The sequence below is a fragment of the Podarcis gaigeae genome (assembly GCF_964106915.1).
Source record: "Podarcis gaigeae genome assembly, chromosome: 10".
Classification (NCBI taxonomy): domain Eukaryota; kingdom Metazoa; phylum Chordata; class Lepidosauria; order Squamata; family Lacertidae; genus Podarcis; species Podarcis gaigeae.
In genome coordinates this window covers 38,456,231-38,465,594 of record NC_139686.1, presented here as the reverse complement: position 1 = coordinate 38,465,594, position 9,364 = coordinate 38,456,231, and the positions used below count along the sequence as shown (strand labels likewise).

Genomic DNA, 9,364 nt, shown 5'->3' with positions numbered 1-9,364 from the left:
TTTTGGGAGCCGCCTTGAGTCCTGGTTCTGGGAGAAAGGTAGGAAATACATACATACATACATACATACATACATACATACATACATACAACCACCAGTAGCAAGCAGGGGGAGTGGGGTGGTCACCTACCCTGGGAAAATTGAATTTACCCTAGAGTGCATGGTACAGCACATAATTGGCATTATCCAGACAAAAGCCAGGTCTGCTCAGCCTTGCACCCAATGTCCCATGGAGCTCAGTAGGACTGAGTAGACAGTTATTTTCAGTGGAACTTTTTCTAGAGTTCCCCCATTACTCAGAACTGTATTCTGACAGTGAAAGCTGCTGTGGGAACTTTGTTGAAATGAAGGCTGGAAATCTTTAAAATAAATAAGTGAATACATTTGAATCCTGAACGGGCATGTACAGTGCATTGACAGCTCTTTGCTGCACTTCTTATTGCCATCCTCTTAATGCAATGCAGCAGGATGGTGCATATGTGCTGTATGTGCAAGCTTACTCCTCTCTGGATTAGTGAGGCCAATATACTCCTCTCAGGAGTAGTGCTTCAAGGTAACAAGCTTTAATTTATTATAAGGCTGACTATACATTTACAAAGTTTGCTAAGGGTGTTGAGAGTTGCTAGGAGATCCCTATTTCCACCACAGCTACAGTTGCCAGAATTCTCTGGAACTGACCGTTAAACAATTCTGATAATCGTAACTTTGTGATTCTCAAGAGAGGTTGTCCGCAATGAGCATTCTGTACATTGAAAGTGACAGACAGACAAATTTTGATGAGGTTTTGGGTGATTTTGCTATGAGGAAGGCTAGGGAGAAAACGTTTTAGCCTTACTGTGCTGTATTTGATGGTTGTAGTTTACTTCCATTTTAAAACTAACCTTTTAATGACAGCATAAAGTAGATTCTAAAAGTGTCACACTGTCAGGTAATCATGATCATATTATTTACACTTCCCAGGCAATATAATTTGTAAACTCAAGGTGTTTTTTTAAGGATAACATTACAACTTCATTTTCCTAAAAACCTATGCTTATTCCACAACAGGTTTACAAAGTTCAATAATTACAAAAGTTTTTCAGTGTTAATTCTATGCATTTTTAAAAATCACCATGGTATTTAAGTTAACAATAACATCTTATGTCCTTTAGAGGAGAAATTGAGAATCGCAGAATTTTAAATACCCATCATCATCCTTCGCTTCACTCAATTTTATTTAGAACACTTCCATTTTCTTCTAGTCATGAGGGGGGGATGGGGGGGCTCTCTTCATCTAAATCCGGCCCTGTCTGTGAAGGGAATAGGGGTCTCCTAACAACTCTCAGCACCCTTAACAAACTACATTTCCCAAGCTCCTTTGGGGGGAAGCTAGTGCAGATGGAGTCGGGGAGGGGAAATCCTGAAACAGACCAATGACTTAGCATGTTCAATGGACACAGAATGCTGACACAGACTGCTGGAGGTGGAGGGAAACCAGAAAACTAGGAGGGAAGGGGTGGATGCAATGGAATATCTTGAAAGAGGGCTTGGCCGGATTGCTCTAATCCTGAATAGAAGCACTCCACAGCACAATGCTTCTCTGCAGGTCCCCTTGTTAATATTTGATTCTCAAACAAAGTAGCTGACATGGGACCTCTCCCAGTCAAAAGGTCTGTGGAAGGCTGCAAAAAGGCTGTGATTGAGAGGTTGACAGTTGCAAGCAGTTGTTAACCTACAAGAGAAGTCAGCTTGACACAGGTCGAAGTTTAGAAATGTGAAAGTATACCAATACATTTCTCTCAGTACCCACTCAATTTACCCCTCCCTCACACACAAAACACTGGGAACTCAAACAGTGCACACTTGTAAGCCTCCTCCCACCTGTTCCGCACACAGTCACATTTCCCATTGTTATGCTGTGCCGCACAGAATACACTCCCCCATCCCGTTGGCTTGCTATCCAGAACTAACATTTAACTCCCTAGTTCCCATGCTGCCTTAAGGCTCTGCTGGCTACTACATAATATCCGTAGCAAGCAGCCTAATTGAAAGGAAAGCTGCAGGGATTGGGGAAGGGTTGGTGTGACTATTAAAAGTACACTTTCTCAAATGTACCAAGTATTTTATAGTCTGAATATTGTATATTTATGTTTTGCATCGACAGAATTAAAAATGTGTGAAGCACACAGGAACTTTGGGAGCTGCTTTATACTAAGTTCATCTTAGCTCAGTTGTCTTCATTGACTGGCTGTGACTCTCCAGGTCTCTTCCAGATGCTGGAGACTGAATCTGGAACCTTCTGCATGCAAAACATAGATGCTCTACCACTGAGCCACACACCTTTCCTTGTATTTTCACATTTCATCCTGTTTAATGTTTATACCAACATCATGGTAGTGTTGTTTTGCTGATTAAAAAAAGAATGACTTGGTGACTGTGGGTGTCACCATTTGGTGGCCCCAGAGATCTCAATCTTTGGCAGGAAGCCCTAAATATAGCTTGGCCTCTACAGTGAATGGGAGAGAGTTTTCCAGAGCCTGAGAAGGTTGACACAGGGGATAGAGAGCAAGAAGCCAGAAGAAGAAAAAAATAGTTTGTTGTCCTCTCACTTTTTTATGCCTCAAGAGCTGTGTGTGCTGGGGGTAAGGATAATAAAATCCTGACAGAAACAGGTCAACATTAGTCCCAAGTCCGGAATGGAAATCATTTCAAGATACACAAAAGCCAGAGGATAGTACTATATGTTCCATTCCACATGTTTGTCTGGGAAGTACAGGTCATGTCGTCAATTTATATTGCAATTCCAAACAGCAAATTCCTCAGGAATTCCTAGAATTCTGCTGCATATAGAGCCAGTAGTTGTGACACACATTCACATCAGAGACTCATTGTTTTTATGTGACTCATTCGAACAGTCATGAGCTATCATGGAGGTTTTTTTAAAAAACAAAAATGAGGTGTTGGAGTGACCATCATTTTGGCAAAGTATAGTTCTGCATAGATATAACTGTGAAACAGTGAGCTGCAACCAATGTTAGTCATACTCAGAGTAGGCCAATTGGGTGATTTTTAAGTTTTATTCAGAATAGATGCACTGAAATTAATGGTCCTAACTTAATCATGTTAATTACTTTCAATGGGTCTACACTGTGTAAAACTTAGTTGAATACCACCCAGTGAAATTAATGGACACAATTAATTAGACCCATTAATTTTAGCAGGTCTATTCTAAGTAGAACTTAGTTGCCTACAATCCAATGATACTATTTTATTTTTACAGCTATCAATTTAAGTACATGGATTCATAACATAGGGAAAGGAAAGAGTAAAAGACCCAGTCCGACAACATTATTTCTGAATGTGTCACCAGATACAAAATAAATATCTGCCACCTTTTGGGATGTTTGCATAGCCCAAGATGCCATATAAATGCCATTCTGAGCTCACAGACTGGCTGTTAAAATAGAACGTATATATAAATTGCAACAGAGGCAACAGGTGAGCACTAAACGTCAACAAATTCTGAGCTTTATTTGCCTTAAGTTTCAGCAATCATAAAAAGTTAGTCCCACAAATGGAACAGAGTTTCTGAAGGTGTTTCAATATTCTGTGGCTAAAATGAAAAGCAAAGTAACCCATGATGATTATGCACGTTAACACAAGAGTTATCAAGTACAACTGATAGCTTTACAAATAACTAGCAGATGCTGATAAAAAAGAGAAAGGAGCAGTTACCAGGAACTATTCAGCTCTATGGAACTATTTGACACCTGTTCGAAATCTCAGCTCCATATACCTGACCACAGCAGAAGTGGTCAACCCTTCTATTTTATCTAGTATTGATTAAGATAATAGTACAGGCTGCTGAATTGATACAGAAATCCTGCAAAGCTTTGGGGAGGATATTCTGGATGCCAAGATTTCTATGGGCTTCTATGGCTGAAAAATATGGAATGCCACACCTCACCATGTTCCTAAACATTTATTAGTATTTTTCTCTGCTGCACAAATGAATCCATTGATTATATTGTTCTTAATTTAACCTAGGGTCATTTCCATTTGGCACATGTTTTGAATATTCATAGTAGGTCAAAATCTTTATTTCACCAACCAAAGCATCATGAAATAGGGTGAAAGGCTGCAAGTTCTCTATAACTCTCCATCAAGTTATGGAGTAGACAAACAACTTTTTTGGAGGGGAGGGGTGGTGATTGATGGTAACACCATGAGTTTGCATCTGGTCAGTGTCTTAAAATGGAAAATAGCAGGAGGCAGCAGATAATAGAAGCCAAAGTAGCAATAGTGCCATATGATGTGAGATATTGTTATTGCATCACCCTCCTGGCTATAGTGATATTGCTGTTCCCTGGTATGGGCCAATCAGGTGGTAGCGAGGGCAGGTAAGCACAAGACTGGCAGCAGGTGGAGGGGGTAAAACACCTGGGCCCACAGCTGCTGCCAGTCCATGGCTTCCTCCACCCTCACTGCTGCTCCACCTCATCCTTGGCAAGGGACAGCACCGCTGCAGCCAGGAAGGTGGTCCAGTAGTGGCATCCCACCTTACGTAACATGAATGCAGTTGGGATAACTCTATTTTTTAGTTGGAGTGAAATTTCTCTTAGGGAATAAAGCCCAATCTTCACAAGATCCTCTTCCTCCAGTTTACGATTCCACTGTTCAATGGTGAAATTCAGTATTTTCCACATCACATAAAATATTTCTCCTCTATTTGCTTTTTTAAAAACCTAGCATATCACCTAGAATTAATTTCCACATTGGTTGACATTAAGACTGCCTAGGTTTACTTTATTTGTGTTTTCCACCTATCAGAGAACTTGTGTTTTCTCCCATGTGTGAAGATCTGGTTTAATAACAGCCTTAGTAACAGCCGTTTTTTGTATTGGGAGAGATGGGGAAATCTCTGTTCTGTTGGCCACTGAATAAGGTTGGGAAATTGAAGCAAATCAAATAGAACAACTGTACTTTGCCCTTTCTATAACACAAATTGTTAATGGCTATTCTAGGCACACAACTTTAAGGGTCCTTGAGAATGAAAACCTGGAAACCTCACAAGAGCTAAATAATGGCAGGGAGCAGTAACTTTGCAAGAAATGAAAAGAGCAGTTGTAACATGTGATTATGTGATAAAAGATTGTATCATACTCTGGCTAAGCATTTTTAAATTCCAAAGGATTCATTTTGAAATGTTGCTCTGCTTCTAAGGTGGTTGGGTGTGCATGGTATATGTCTGTATCTTTAGACAGCTTCCTGGAGCAGCTTTAATCCTAAACAGGAATAGTTGCCTAGAGAGTGGAAATATCTAAGCAAAGGATGGGCAGGAATCTGCCAGGAAATGCTTTATGCATAGGATGTCCTGCTACAGGGCAGGGACTTGTGCCAGATGATTCACTACATTCCCTTCCAACCCCACAGCTGTGCTTCTATGATATACCCACCCTAAATGAAACCTGCATTAGCCTTGATTTCCTTCAGTTGTCATATGACATGCTTTCTAAATTTCATAAACAAATACCAAGAAGAAGCTTAAGGAACCTCCAACTTCAAGAATGCTTGTATTGTTTTGAAGTTACAGAATGGCTAATCTGTGTCACCATTACGGTTCATGTTAAGAACAACAGTCCTATTTTCAGTTTTTAGAGACCAACTATAAGGCTTCTGGTTGTGGCTAACGCTTTTTAGCCTGGGGGACACCTTCACTCTTGGCAAACCCTCCAGAGGTCATATGCCAGTGGTGCATTTGGCAACCATACTCTCTCATATACATGCAAAAAAGGTAAAGGTTAAGTCCAGTCAAAGGCGACTATGGGGTGCAGTACTTATCTTGCTTTCAGGCCAAAGGAGCTGGTGTTTGTCCACAGACAGCTTTCCGGGTCATGTGGCCAACATGACTAAACCGCTTCTGGTGCAACAGAACACCATTTACACGGCCCCATTCTGATGCAGATCAGCTGAGAAGATTGTTCATCACTGGGGATGTCAGAGGAAACTGTTCAAATGCCCTAGCAATCTGTTTCCTTCCATCAACTCAGTTTGCATAGACTTGTGCAAAATAAACCAATTGCAACACTGGAAAGTCAAACCAGATGTCAAACAAATATCATAGCTGAATGAGACATGTTTGTACATAGCTAGTTATCATCCCCTCTGTGCTCCTCAAATGATTGATCTGATGACTTGGGAGGGAGAGATGTGCTATGTACCTCTGTCCTAGACAAATTGCTGTTGCAGATCAGTCCTTTAATCTTCTCAATAGAGGAATAATAATAATGAGATATGAATACTGCATACAATTACCTTAAGCAATCTGGAGGAGTCCGTGGAAACAGAGGATTGGCAAGATATAAAAAAATAAAAATAAAAATGGTGATAATAGCTAGAGAAGGAGGCTGGCAGCTTTGGTGTCTCAGCTGTGCCAAACTAAAGAGTAATATAGGAGCCATGGGAGAAACAGCTAACTTGCTTACAGAAAGAGAGAGAGATGTAAGAACAGTGGAAATAACCTTTTTTAAAAAAGAAAAGTACTGTTGAAAAGAAAAGTACACCACTTGATCTTTATTTTTTTTTTTTCTGATAGGGACTAACCCAATCTTCCCTTATCACATAACACAGTTTTTCACGAGCTTTCACACTTCCCAAATGTTTTGATGCAGTTTTCAGTTCAAAAAGCATGCTCAAAACAAAACACATTTTAAAATGTGGTCTTAAATAGGTATTAAAGGGTGCAATCGTATGATTAGTGGGAGGCCATATGACTTTGCAGGTGTTTCTGTTTCATGTCAGCCATGACACGGAGAAAGGATCACATAGAGGGGAAAGGATATATAGGAAAAACTTGGCAGAGAAAAGGAAAAAGGGGCATTTCGGGGACTGATTAGGTCCAGTGAATTCCAAGCCCTCCCATTATCTCAGCATGCCATGATGGTGGTAGATGGAATAAATGCCAGCCTTGGACGTGACATACTAACCCCTCCCAGCCTTTTACCCTGGCAGGCATGAGACTGGCTGGGCTTGGGAACTGGTAGTTCTATTGCCTCCTGCAACCTCACCGGTTTGCTTTGCCCATGAGAATTTGAAAACAACAACACATTAACACGGAAATAGGATGAAACGGACTTATGGGTGAACACATGGAAAGCTGACACAGACCAGAAACAGACTGATTCACTCATCCTTAAGCACTATTAGATATTTCATATAAGGCTGATGCAAATATCTCAGCCTAAGGAGATAATGTAGTAAATTTGAATGGAAGCCCAGTAGGCGGGGTAGAAATCCATGAATAGTTACAGAGAATATAAAATAGGAATGTAAGAAGAGGTTGCCTTGTACTTTTATAATTTCCTGGCAGTCTTCCATGTCTTGATCTGCTTTCCAGAATGGGTAGCCAACCATGGCCTAAGGTGTTTTTGTTTTTTTGTTTTTTTTAACAATAATTACACTTCAAAATGAAATTTGGTAGACAATAAGGAGGACTCACTGAGACGGCTCCAATTCTAAAATAGAATCTCAGTGGCTTATTGTTCCATATTTGATCTTGCAAGACAGTGTGAGCCTCGGTCCTAGTACACTGGATGACCATTATGATAATCTGATCTGCTGTCCTTTGCTTAAGCAGGAGTAGTGTCAACAGCAATTGTTGTTGAAACGAAAGCTATTGCAGCAACAGATGTTCTCAAATTCCATAAGGCTCCAAGTTCAGTCCCTGGCATCTCCACATAGGACAGAGAAAGACCCCTGAAACCCTGGTGAGTCACTGCCAGAGTGTAGACAGTACTGAAGGAGATGGAACCAATAGTCTGATTCAGTATAAGGCAGATATCTGAGTGTTTCCAAAAACTCTGCCACCACAGTAGCTGGAGAGGATTAGAAAATGCTTCTGTTGCAGGTTCAATCCCTGGCAAACCATGGAGAGATGGTGCTAGTCAGTGTATACAATACCAATCTAGGTGGATCTATGGCAGGCTTCCTCAAACTTGGCCCCCCAGATCTTTTTGAGACTACAATTCCCATCACCCCTGACCACTGCTCCTGCTAGTTAGGGATCATGGGAGTTGTAGGCCAAAAACATCTGGAGGGCTGAGTTTGAGGAACCCTGATCTATGGCCTGACTCAGGCGGATGTCAGCTTCCTATGTTCCCTCTGCTCCTACAGGACATCAATCATGAACCCACAGTACCCATGCAAGTAAGGCACTAATCAACAGCTGATGACAATGGGAATGTCAGACAATGTCATCCTACTCAGGTTACGCCCCCTCCATATAAAATCCACAAGAATGCAGGTGGGAAATCTCTGTTTAGAGCTTCTTGTGGTCTCATGGTTAGCAGGCCTAAATGGAAAAACCAGAGGCTTCTCAGGAAAAGGCCTCAGGTTTTTGAGATAACTCTCAGTTACACACAGAGACATACAAGTTCAGAACACAGACAGCAACACGCATCTAGTTATATATGTCAGAGAGGAACAAGCCCTGCTTCAAGAGGGAGGGATGAAAGCCATGTGGCTAAGAAAGACTGAAAGCTACAGTAGCACACAGGAGGCAACAGCATCAAGAGACCATTCACTCAGTGGGAAAGAAAAGACTTTGTGAAACAGGCACTGTGGATTTGAGTTCCACTGCTGAGAGATGCCAATGCATCCTTCACAAGGCAAAGCCCAACTTTTGGGTGTGCTGACAGCAAAAATAACATTGATTTCTTCAACAGGTAATAGAAGGTAGAGTCCTATGGATGCAGGATGGGGAACCTATAGCCCTCCAGATGTTGTTGGGAATCCCACCATTCCATGATAGCAGGACCAAGTGTCAGGGATGATGGGAACATCATCCAGGAACATCTGCAGAGCCACAGGTTCCTAGCCCTGCACTAGAGCAACTCATAAACTATAGAGCAGACAGAAGAATGCCTTATGATATGATTATGTGTATTCTCCTAGCCAATGACACAACCCCTTGCCAGCCTCTCACTTACCCATTCCATATAGAACAGAACTGAAGCAGAAGAGGATTTAGGAGTGATTGTATCTGCCCCAGCCTGCACAACCCTGGATTTATTATCATTTACGGTCATTTGGTTTCCTTTACCGCTTCTTTCATGTAAAGCATGCTATTAATTCAAAACTTATCAAGCAGTGCCATGCAGCTGTAATATCTCAAACATCTGTTCTTTGTCATCTCACATTTCAGAAAATTAAGTCAGTAAGATCTAATATCATATGGTCTTTTCAGGCAAATTACATCATAATTCTTTAATTATAGCTAATCCTGGTAATACCCAACAAAGAAGCTCTGAACTTAGCTTCTGCTTGTTCAGTAACCATTTAATACCATAAGGGGTTGTGTTTCTTTGTTCTTCTGTCCAAAAATGGA

The 9,364-nt window shown here is 41.1% G+C and overlaps 1 protein-coding gene across 3 annotated transcripts in view; it reads right to left on the bottom strand.

Annotated features, from left to right (window-relative positions):
* Window positions 1–9,364, bottom strand: part of RASSF9 (Ras association domain family member 9) — a 51,945-nt gene that overhangs the window by 21,849 nt on the left and 20,732 nt on the right. The window lies entirely within an intron of this gene.